The sequence below is a fragment of the Colobus angolensis genome, unplaced genomic scaffold (genome assembly GCF_000951035.1).
Source record: "Colobus angolensis palliatus isolate OR3802 unplaced genomic scaffold, Cang.pa_1.0 Scaffold326, whole genome shotgun sequence".
NCBI lineage: Eukaryota > Metazoa > Chordata > Mammalia > Primates > Cercopithecidae > Colobus > Colobus angolensis.
This window is the reverse complement of record NW_012116555.1, coordinates 2,871,308-2,881,561: the sequence shown is the minus strand read 5'-3', so window position 1 is coordinate 2,881,561 and position 10,254 is coordinate 2,871,308.

The following is a 10,254-nucleotide window of genomic DNA, read 5'->3' as shown; positions in this document are numbered from 1 at the left end:
ATCAGCGAGTAAGAAACACTTTCACTTCAAACATGGGCTATGTCAATCCTAGGCATTCACATAAATATACTTAAGAATTAAAACTCTTGACAAGAAGTATTTAGGACTAGTATTAAACAACAGTATAGCCCACACATAAGTTTCACCGTATATATAAAATGATAAGTGATGTAAACAATGAATTATCTCCCACTTCCTCTGTTAGCCAAAAATCAGTTACTCCCAAAATAGACCTTATCTATGATTCTGTAATAGATAGTTATTACAACCTCTGGCATATATATATTTTAGAATTGTTGACATAATGAATACTTGGCTCAGAAGACATCATATAATCTTAGAAAATTATACCAACAGTATTAAAATACGAATTAAATCATCAATAGCTATATCAGTCATTTATCAATCACATTTATAAATATTCGATCACATTTATAAATATTTACCATAAACACTGGTGATTTATATAATTCAAATTTTTAATTATAACAAAGTACCCATAATTATGGAAAAAGTAATCATTTTCAGAGAGCTCTCTTCTGTTTTTACTATATCTTCTGCAATCTTCTTTCTGATGCATTTCCATTGATAGTATAAAAACTAATAAAAACTGTTTTAATAAAACTAATCGTAAAAATATTTGTCGTCCTAAGGTAAGTTTACATATACCGATACCTCTTGTCATATTGCAAGATTATTGCCCTTGGAGATAACTTTCTCATTTGTCCATTTATTTAATAGTACCTGCAGTTAATCTTCCAAGTTCTCAACAGGAGAATGCCTTCCTATGGCTAACACTGCCTTTGTTATTTCAGGATGGGTTTCTCTAATGCTTTCTAATTAAATCTCTATTTGAAGACTCTCAAGGGAGTCAGGTCATAAAGCTGCTCATTTGTAGTGAAATTGAGCATATGGAATGTGTAATGTTGGTCTCATAGTTCCTGGAATAGCTCACTATTTGCTTCGGGTTTGAATTCAGGATCCAGCTAAACCCCATTTTAACACAGCTCACACATAACCAGATTAAATGGAAAATTAGAATTATACAGGGAATTGAAACTTTGGGTTATATTTCTTATCATTACCCATGTGGTTTCTAATGTACCCTTCCCCCACATCTTTGTCTGGTAAACTTCTAATGACCCTAAAGACCAAGAGATATTTCTATTTTTCCTTTGAAAACTTTTGCAAGTTTCACAGGCAGTTAGTGGTGTCTTACTCTGACATACCAGAGGCTTTCCTTCATGGCTCTATGTGTAGCAACCTAGACACTTGTAATAGCCCTCTTAACTATTTCTACCAGCTACAAACCTAGGATTTATTCTTGAATCCTTGTTCTCCCTTCCTTCTCCCCTAATCAGTCACCAACTACTTTGCATTTTATCCTCAGTAAATGTGGGAGAGAGACTAATGGCTCTCTACAGATACCCACATTCTAATCTTTACTATTTAATCTTGGACAAACTCTATAACCCTTGTGCTTTAAGTTTGTCAGGTGTAAACTGAAGATTATAAAAGTACACTACTACCTGCTAAAAAGGGTTGTGGGGATTCAATGAATATATACACTTAGGTGAGTGCCTGGCAGGAACCAAGCACTCAAAAATATAATTACTCTAAGTTATAGTTCTTTACCTGCATTTTCTCATTTGAGCCTTACAAAACACTTATAAAGTGAGTATTAACAGTATTTCCAATTACACGTGAGGAAATTGAGGTTTAGAGAAGATGAATAACTGTGGGGGTCAGTTGGAGGAGGGTCAGAGGTTGGGAACCCAGCAATTGGGTTCTAAGACATGTTGGTTTACAATGTTTATTTGAATGATAAGATAATTTTTATTTAATCAATTTAGAAAAGATTTTTGTAAGAATTTGAGATAAATTTTTCATACCAAACTGCTAAACCCTTATATATGTATATAACAAGCCAATATCTCTTAAAGAACTGGAGATTTGGAGACAGGGGAAGGACAATTGTAAATTCTCTACCATAATAATGAAGCTAAGCTATTTACATTTAAGGAGAATCGGACTCAGATAAAAAACATACTCTTTGGGCTCAAAGTGAAATGTGTAAGTCTGGTATTCAAATTCAATCCTTTATTAGATCTATAGCATAAGAGATACACATTAAGAAATTAGTAGTCTAGATATGTTACATAAATTTTGCAAGAACCAGTGAAACATGTTTCTTTTAAGTAAAAAGTAGCCAAGCACTTTTAGGTAAGAAACTGATATTGAAGTTAAATTATTCCAAGAAAAAAAAAAGTTGGCCTAAGTGCTGTAAACCAAAAATAAAATTCTAAGCCCCCCAACCAACTGAATAGATCCCCTGTTGGCCAAGCAGATCCCCTCAAAACCTGAAAAACTAGTTCAGGCATGGTGGGAAGGGAAGGACTTGGACATAGCTAATTACACCCTCCTTTTAGACACAACTGGTCAGCATTAACATTAAAACAGAGATCTGAAGACTGAGAAATGGACTCTTTGTAGCAATAAGATGATAAATTTCAATCTCTCTCTGGTATAACATCACATGACAGATAGCAGGCCCTGAAGGAAGTCAATGTATTTTACCCCAAATTATATGTCTTTGACATATTTTGAAACAGCCCCTGCAAAGCTGTCTCTTGTGATGGAAATTTGCATTCTGTAGAGAATCTTCTTCCCTTACGAAGTCTTTTTGGGAGAGTTTGACACCTTTAAGGTCCAATAAGAGACATTCATATCTATTCTCTCTGAAGCCTGCTACCTGGTGGCTTCACCTATATGACAAGATCCTTGGTTTCCACAATCCCCTCCACCTTATCTTAACTCAAGCTGGCTTCAGCTCTTCAGGAAGAGCTTAACTCTTTCAATCAATTGCCAATCAGGAAATCTTTGAATTGACCTATGACCTGGAAGCCCTATGCATGCCCCACCCACTTCTAGATGTCCTGCCTTTCCAGGTTGAACCAATGTATACCTTACATGTATTGATTTATGTCTTTGTCTGTAACTTATGTGTCCCCAACATGTATAAAATCAAGCTGAAACTCAATCAACTTGGGCACATATTCTCAGTACCTCCTGAGGCTGCATCCCAGGCCACGGTCCTTAATCTTGACAAAATGAATCTCTAAATTAATTAAGATCTCTCTCAGATACTTTTTGGTTTACAGTACCTTGGACTTATTATTTCTCAAAATTTGAGTTCATTCTTAACTAGCATATTTTACTCTATCTTTATGAACTTTCACTTGAACAAATGCACACAAAATGTTCTAAACTTCAAATTCATGAGTTAAGGCTAATGTGAAACCCAGCAAGTCAAGGATTATAAACTATGTTTATATTTCCAGCACCCTGCTGGCTTATTTATTTATTCATTCAACAAATACTCAGCTCATTACGGACCGAGAACTGTCCTTAGGTCTTGGGACATGAAAAAGACTAAAACAGTGAAAGAGTTTAGGTTCCAGTCAGGAAAGATAAGCATTAAACAAATAAATAAGAAATTGATACATAATATCACTGAAAAAAATCTCAAATAAATGATTGTTAGGTCAATACTTCAAGTTTACCGTTGTTAATCTCTTTTTGATTTCTCTATATTTTATGTGATTAAGAGTTTGGCAAATAATTTTGAAAGTATTTTTATTTTTCAGATAGGGAACTGAGAAATCTACGGATTAAACTATCCAGTTTACTCTTCTAGTTACTAAGATAAAAAAGAAAATGTGTCTTTAGATTTTTCAATATAAATCTCATGCAATTTTTATAATAATTGTTAAAATTATCTTTACATATAAGACGTGTATATATATACATTCAGACATATACATTATAGATATAAGACATACACATAGCAATAATTTTAGTGGGCTATATCTATACCTACACTGTGGCACTTCAAAAACCAATAGCTATTCTGACATGATACCATGCCCTAGGCCATATTCAAAGTCTATTCTTCTAGAATTACTATTTTAGGAGCCAAATATAACTTAAATAAAAGTGGTTGGTAGCAAGGAGAAAGAATTATAGATTATGTTTGTTTTTTCCTTGCTTGTCCAACACTGTTTTTAATTTAAGATTTTTAGTTAAATTCCTGTTCAAATGGTATGTAATTAACAGATTTCGATCTTTGTTTGAAAACCCTCAATTTTTTGTTTGAAATCCAAAGATGAAGAAAACAAAAATCAAATATTAACTAACTCTGGAAACCAACAAAATGCCTACAGTTTCAGAGGAGTGTACTAACTACAGGTGATAGAAAGTCTTTGAAGAAAAAACAGTTTGTGGACTGCCTATTCTCCATCCATCAACAAGTAATATAGAAAAAACAATTTCGTCTTCTTGTACTTTCTGCCCAGTAATTCAGAGAAACATATTAATACCAATGAGAAAGCTGAGTAGTCATCCTTCTATCCTGGAGGGAATTGTTCCATGCCACCCTTCTTTCCCCTCCCTCACAACACTCTGATGCCCAAGATTGCCAAACTGATTTCTCCAATTGCTGCCTCATTGTGGAAATTGAAACTCCCAAAAAGTCTCCATTAAGGTCCAATAGATCTGTGGGAGATGAAGCTGTCTAATACTAGAACTTGGCAAGCCAGTGAGAATAATACTTGTGCTCCAGCTGTAAATCTAAGAACACGATTTTATCAGGTTCCAAGTGGACAAGGAGTGGGGGCCACATGCAAACCATATTTCCTCTCAGCTGGCAAATTCTGAGATTAGATCACTTATCTTTGAAGAAAAGTAAACGAGAAACAACAACAAAAAGTGTGAAATTTTGGAATTACACAGTAAATGGGAAAAATAATTCTAAAAGTTATTAGGAAATAATTAGAATAAACTTCAAAAGCTGGACTTGTAAGTTAATGAAGATGAGGCACCCATGAAACTGGAGCAGAAAGTCATAGAAGAAGAATTACTGAGATAAATTACAATGGGAGGATCTTTTAAAAAATCAACTAAATGATATCTCATTGTAGTTTCGATTTACATTTCTTTGTTGATTAACGGTATAAAAAAGTTGAAAGAATGAATAAGACCAAGTATTTGATAGCATAACAGAGAGACTATTGTCAATAATAATTGTACATTTAAAAATAACTTAAAGAGTGTAATTCGGAGGCTGGGGCAGGAGAATAGCTTGAACCTGGGAGGCAGAGGTTGTAGTGAGCCGAGATTGTACCATTGCACTCCAGCCTGGGCAACAGGGTGAGACTCTGTCTCAAAAAAAAAGGAATTGAATTCAAAAACTAAATGCTTGAGGGGAGGGATACCCCCTACACATTGCATGCTATATCAAAATACCTCATGCACCCCGTAAATATATATACCTATACACCTACTGTGTATATATATATACCATGTATTGTATTTTGTGCACCCACAAAAATCCAAACTAAAAAAAAAAATTAAAAATCAACAAAATAAGATGCAAAGGTGACATAAATTAGATAAAGGGAACGATGAGAAAAAAGTGAAAAAGGTCTAAAAAAATGATGAAAAAATTGAAATCCTTATTGGCATGTATAAGCAACAGAGTTGATGTTATAAAGAAATCAAAAATAGAACAAGGAAAATAATGAGGACAAGTTTTGTTTTGGAGGAAGGAGAATAAGAATCCAACTAAAAACAATACATTTTCTTGAGGAAGAGAACCAAAGGTTTGGAATGAAAACAACGAAGTTATAATTAGAAAAAGTCTAATGTAAATCACAAAAAGAAAAAAAAAAACACTCAAAAATTTTTTAAAACCTCTCCTCTGGTTTCCATATAAAATCAATGGAAAAACTCTTACATTCCATACATTTCACTCCCTGTCATGTCCCCAAATGTTATGGTCTCTGAGACAGGAAAATAAGAAGTTTTAAAATTAAGGGCACAGGAATAAGTGAAGAGTGGAGGCCTTTCTGCTTGGGGTTAACATGTGTGCTTGTGTGTATGTATGTGTGGATCCATGAAGTATGGATAGTGATTGGAGGAGTGCTCAGAATCTTAGAAGAATAGAGGTAACATCACTGTTCACCAGCAGACTGCAGTGTGAGAGCTTCTAGATCAGTACTGATTGAGATAAACAATTTAAGCAGATATATTACAAAAGTCAGACAGTTATGTTACAATTACGTATTCTAGTCCCTTCATCTGCAGGATCTCTACCATGTTTTTAGGCCACTGGTGAGGGATTTCTTACTAAATGTTTTATCCTATCAGGACTCTACTCACCTGTGCTTCGTGACATTGTATCAGCGATTGCTGCCTGTTTCCCGTATCAGCCATTTGTAGGATGATGCGGGATAGGAGGTTGTTCCATGCTAAATACTGAATTAAGGTTATTGTTCTCCCTTATTAGACACATGGAGAAAGAAGCAGACACAAGGGGGAAAGAAGCAGACACAAGGGATAAAGAAGCAGACAGAAGGAAGAAAGAAGGAAGAAAAGACAGGTAAGAAAAATATAGTAAGTAGAAAGCATGTACCAACAAACGACTAAGTAGTGGAAGTCATGAGAAGGAAGAAGAATCAGAGGAATTAGTTGACTACATTAGTCACCTCAGGCCTGAAAGGAAGGGAGAAAGTGGCACTGAGAACCCAGAGAGAGTAGCTGTCTGGTGAGTGACCCTTGTCCAGAGCCATGTGCCATCACTGGGGGATGCAGTCAACCTCCAGCAACATAGCATGGAGGCAGAAAGCCTGGGAAATAAACTAGAGTCATTTTTCTGCTGCTCTCCTCTCTCCTACTGGTGCCTCCCTTAGGTCGAATCCAGCTTGAAACCAGAGGACAGGAAAGCCATTTATGATTCATATAAGCCAGGTCAGTTTACCAGGACCCAGGGCACTAGGAAAAAAAATAACCAAAAACCAAAAAAAAAAAAAACAAAAACAACAAACAAAACAAAAAAATCAAAAGGTAACTTCAGACCAGCATAAGCAAGGAAAAAAATCTGAATTAATGTGATGAAGAGAAAATCTTACAAATAACATATTTAGGTAAATAAAATATTTAACCATAAGGATTGGAAGATTGGTTTCATACGTACCTTAGAACTGTCTTTTTTAAGAATTTCTTGAAGATTAATGCGTGAGCTTCAGGCAATCCTTGAATTATAAAAGCCCATGTAAAATTTTGTTACTATTTTGAACAGAATACTTGTTTTCTATGTAAAGGCTCTTTTACTGAATTCTTAAAGATGTTTAAAACCAAAAAAGTTCAGAAAGAGAGATCAGTCTAAATTCGTGAGGAAAAGATTATGAGCAAAGAATTGTATATTCTTTTGATTTGCTTTTATGTAAGATAGAAATAGAACACAATCCTGGCCATAAAGTATTTTAGAAATATATGGTTTCAGTGACCTTGAAAAAGCTCACTTCAGCCAACAAAACAAAACCAAGATTAAAAGCACAAGCATAAGAACACTGTGAGATAGAAAGCAGGTAGAGAATATTGAAACTGATTAAACGTAAGGTTAAAATAATTGGTCTAATTATGGTTATAAAAATGGGACCATTAAAAATAAGTGTAAAATATGATGTAATTTAATAGCAATTATTTGTGTGCAAGTGACCAGTCTACTGTAAGAACACTACATTTGTGTTGGTGGAGGGAGAAAAGTGGGGTGGTAGAAAGTAGGGGATAAAAATAAAGGGTTCTAATTTTACAGTCTTATGTAAAGAATAAGCAAAAGATGACTTATTATTGATTAACTTGAGAAGTATATAACGAATCATGTTTTTGAGAAACTTAAAGGAAATCATTTGAATATTTCAGGTGCATGAATTACAAATCACTGTAGAATCGAAACATAGTTCATATAGTGAAAGAGAAAAAAATAGGTGAGAGAAATATAACCAACCACATAGGTTATGGAAACATCTGTATAAAAGTAACATGCCCCAAATTTTAAAAAATTCAACTATAGACTGCTCTTAAGAAACACAGTCTAGGAAAATTAGAGGTTGGAAATTAAAGAATACACAAAAATTAATTAGGAACCTATAAATCAAATGCATAGGCAATGACCATAATTTATGAAAAAATAGAATTCAAGGGAAAATGCATTAAAAAAAAAGAGCTTTATTTTACTTTGAAAAGACAAATAATTCATTTAATGAATTTTTGTGTACTAAAAATCAAATTGTATAGCTCAAATATGAATATAGAAAATTTACAAAACAGAATTGTGGAAGAGAATAATTAGTATGTTCTTAGCCTTTGAGAGATGTTAAATAAAAAAAAGGATATAGAAATTGTAATGTGTGCCTAAAGTTGAAAAAGAGATATCAAACATTTTAATAAAAACATAAAATTTTGCTGAATTATATTTATAGTAGTAGGGACAGAGCTATGTCATCTAAAACATACAACGGAAAAACTGAATTTAAAGATATCATATGTGAATTTTCAAATTATATAGGGATCGGTGGATGGGAGGTATAGGGAGGAAGGACTTGTAATTTGATTGTAAATTTTATCTAGAAGAATAATAAATATTTGATGTAAAAATAGAAATGTATTATATATTATGTATTTCAAATGTATTAACATTGGCATCATATTGAAGTGTTATAATCTTAAAAATTATATGGTTCTGGTGTTATAATCAGTAAACAGATCAGCACTAACCCAAAATATTTTTATAATAATAATTTTTAAAAAATTATAAAATTAATGTCAACAACAGCAGTCAAATGTCTGAAAAAATATGCATGTTGCTACCTTGAATAGAAATTTGCCTCATTTTCTAATCAATAATTTGTCCTTTTTCTTAATGACTAAACTATTTCCCAGTCTCCCTTGCAATTCGGCATCACAACATGGCGGTTGTGGCCAGTGGCATACAAGCTGAAATAATATGCTCAAATTTATTTTGAGTGTATATAAAGGGAACCGGCATGCCATTCTCCTATTTTCCTGTTAATAACTGGCTGAAAAATAGGTGTAATGACTGGAGCTGAATCTGCCAACTCTGGTCAAGAAGTGAAAGCCATTTAAATGTTGGGGATGGCAGAGAAAACAAAGAAACAAACAGAAGAAACTTGACATCGTAATGATTATGAACTCACCATCTTTCCTGTGTTTATCTCTTTAGTAACATATAAGAGACATAAACTGCTATCTTGGTCTTTGTTAAGTCACCATTTATAGGTTTTCTCTCACTGAAAGATACAGATACAGATACAGCTGTATTTGTTTACATAGATTTTTACTGTAATCAGACTGTGAGCCGAAGTTTTACACAATAATAGAAGGCATTGAGGTTTTAATACATTTTGAAATATTTTAGATATTTTTAATAATATAACAAATACTCAAGACCACCAGACTTTGAGAGTAAAATATTCTAAATGTTTTTGAATTTCTGGATATACTCCTTGCTGATGATCTCCTTTTCCTCTTCCATATGATATAACCACAGTCTCCAAGGGAAATAACTATTCTACATTTGGTGTTCACCATTCCCATATTCATCTTTCACTACAAAGGTTGACATATGTTATTTTACATTTTTAAAATGTCTTATATAAGGTATCATGTTATAGGTATTTTTCTTCAGCTTGCTTTCTCTCTAATTACCATTATTTGTGAGATTAATTCATGATGATACATTTTCACTGTGATACCGTACTCTATTAGAGATAGTATTGTAATTCGTGTATCTATTTTCTTTGATGGCCATTTGAGTTTTTCCTCTTATTTAAAAATCAGTGCTGCTATGAGCCATCTTATATGTCTTTTTGTGGACAGGTGACAGTTTCATTAGTGTATATCTGGTGGTAGAATTTCCGTGTCATGGTGTATGTTCACATTTGCTAGTTTTTGCCAAATTGCATTGCAAAGTTAAAGATTCTACAAATGTGTATCAATACTTTGCATTGTAAAATTTTAAAACATGCTGATCTATTAAGTATAAAATGATATTTCTTTTTACTTTGATTTGTGTTTAATTTTTAGTACAAGTATGGCTAAGTGGCTTATGTGTTTTTAAGCTATTTAGGTATTTACATCTGTGAGTTTCCTGCTGGCATCTTTGCTCAATTTTCTATTCAATTATCTGTCATATTCTTAATGAATTTTTGGATAGGAACACAGTCTTTGAAAATATCTTTAGTTAATTTTAACTAACTGAATCTCCATAAGAAAAACTTTTACTTCCATATCAGTTATATTTATTGTTATATATATATATATATATATGTGTGTGTGTGTGTGTGTATGTGTGTCCCCAAGTCATAGTTTCTTTTATTTATTTATTTATTTATA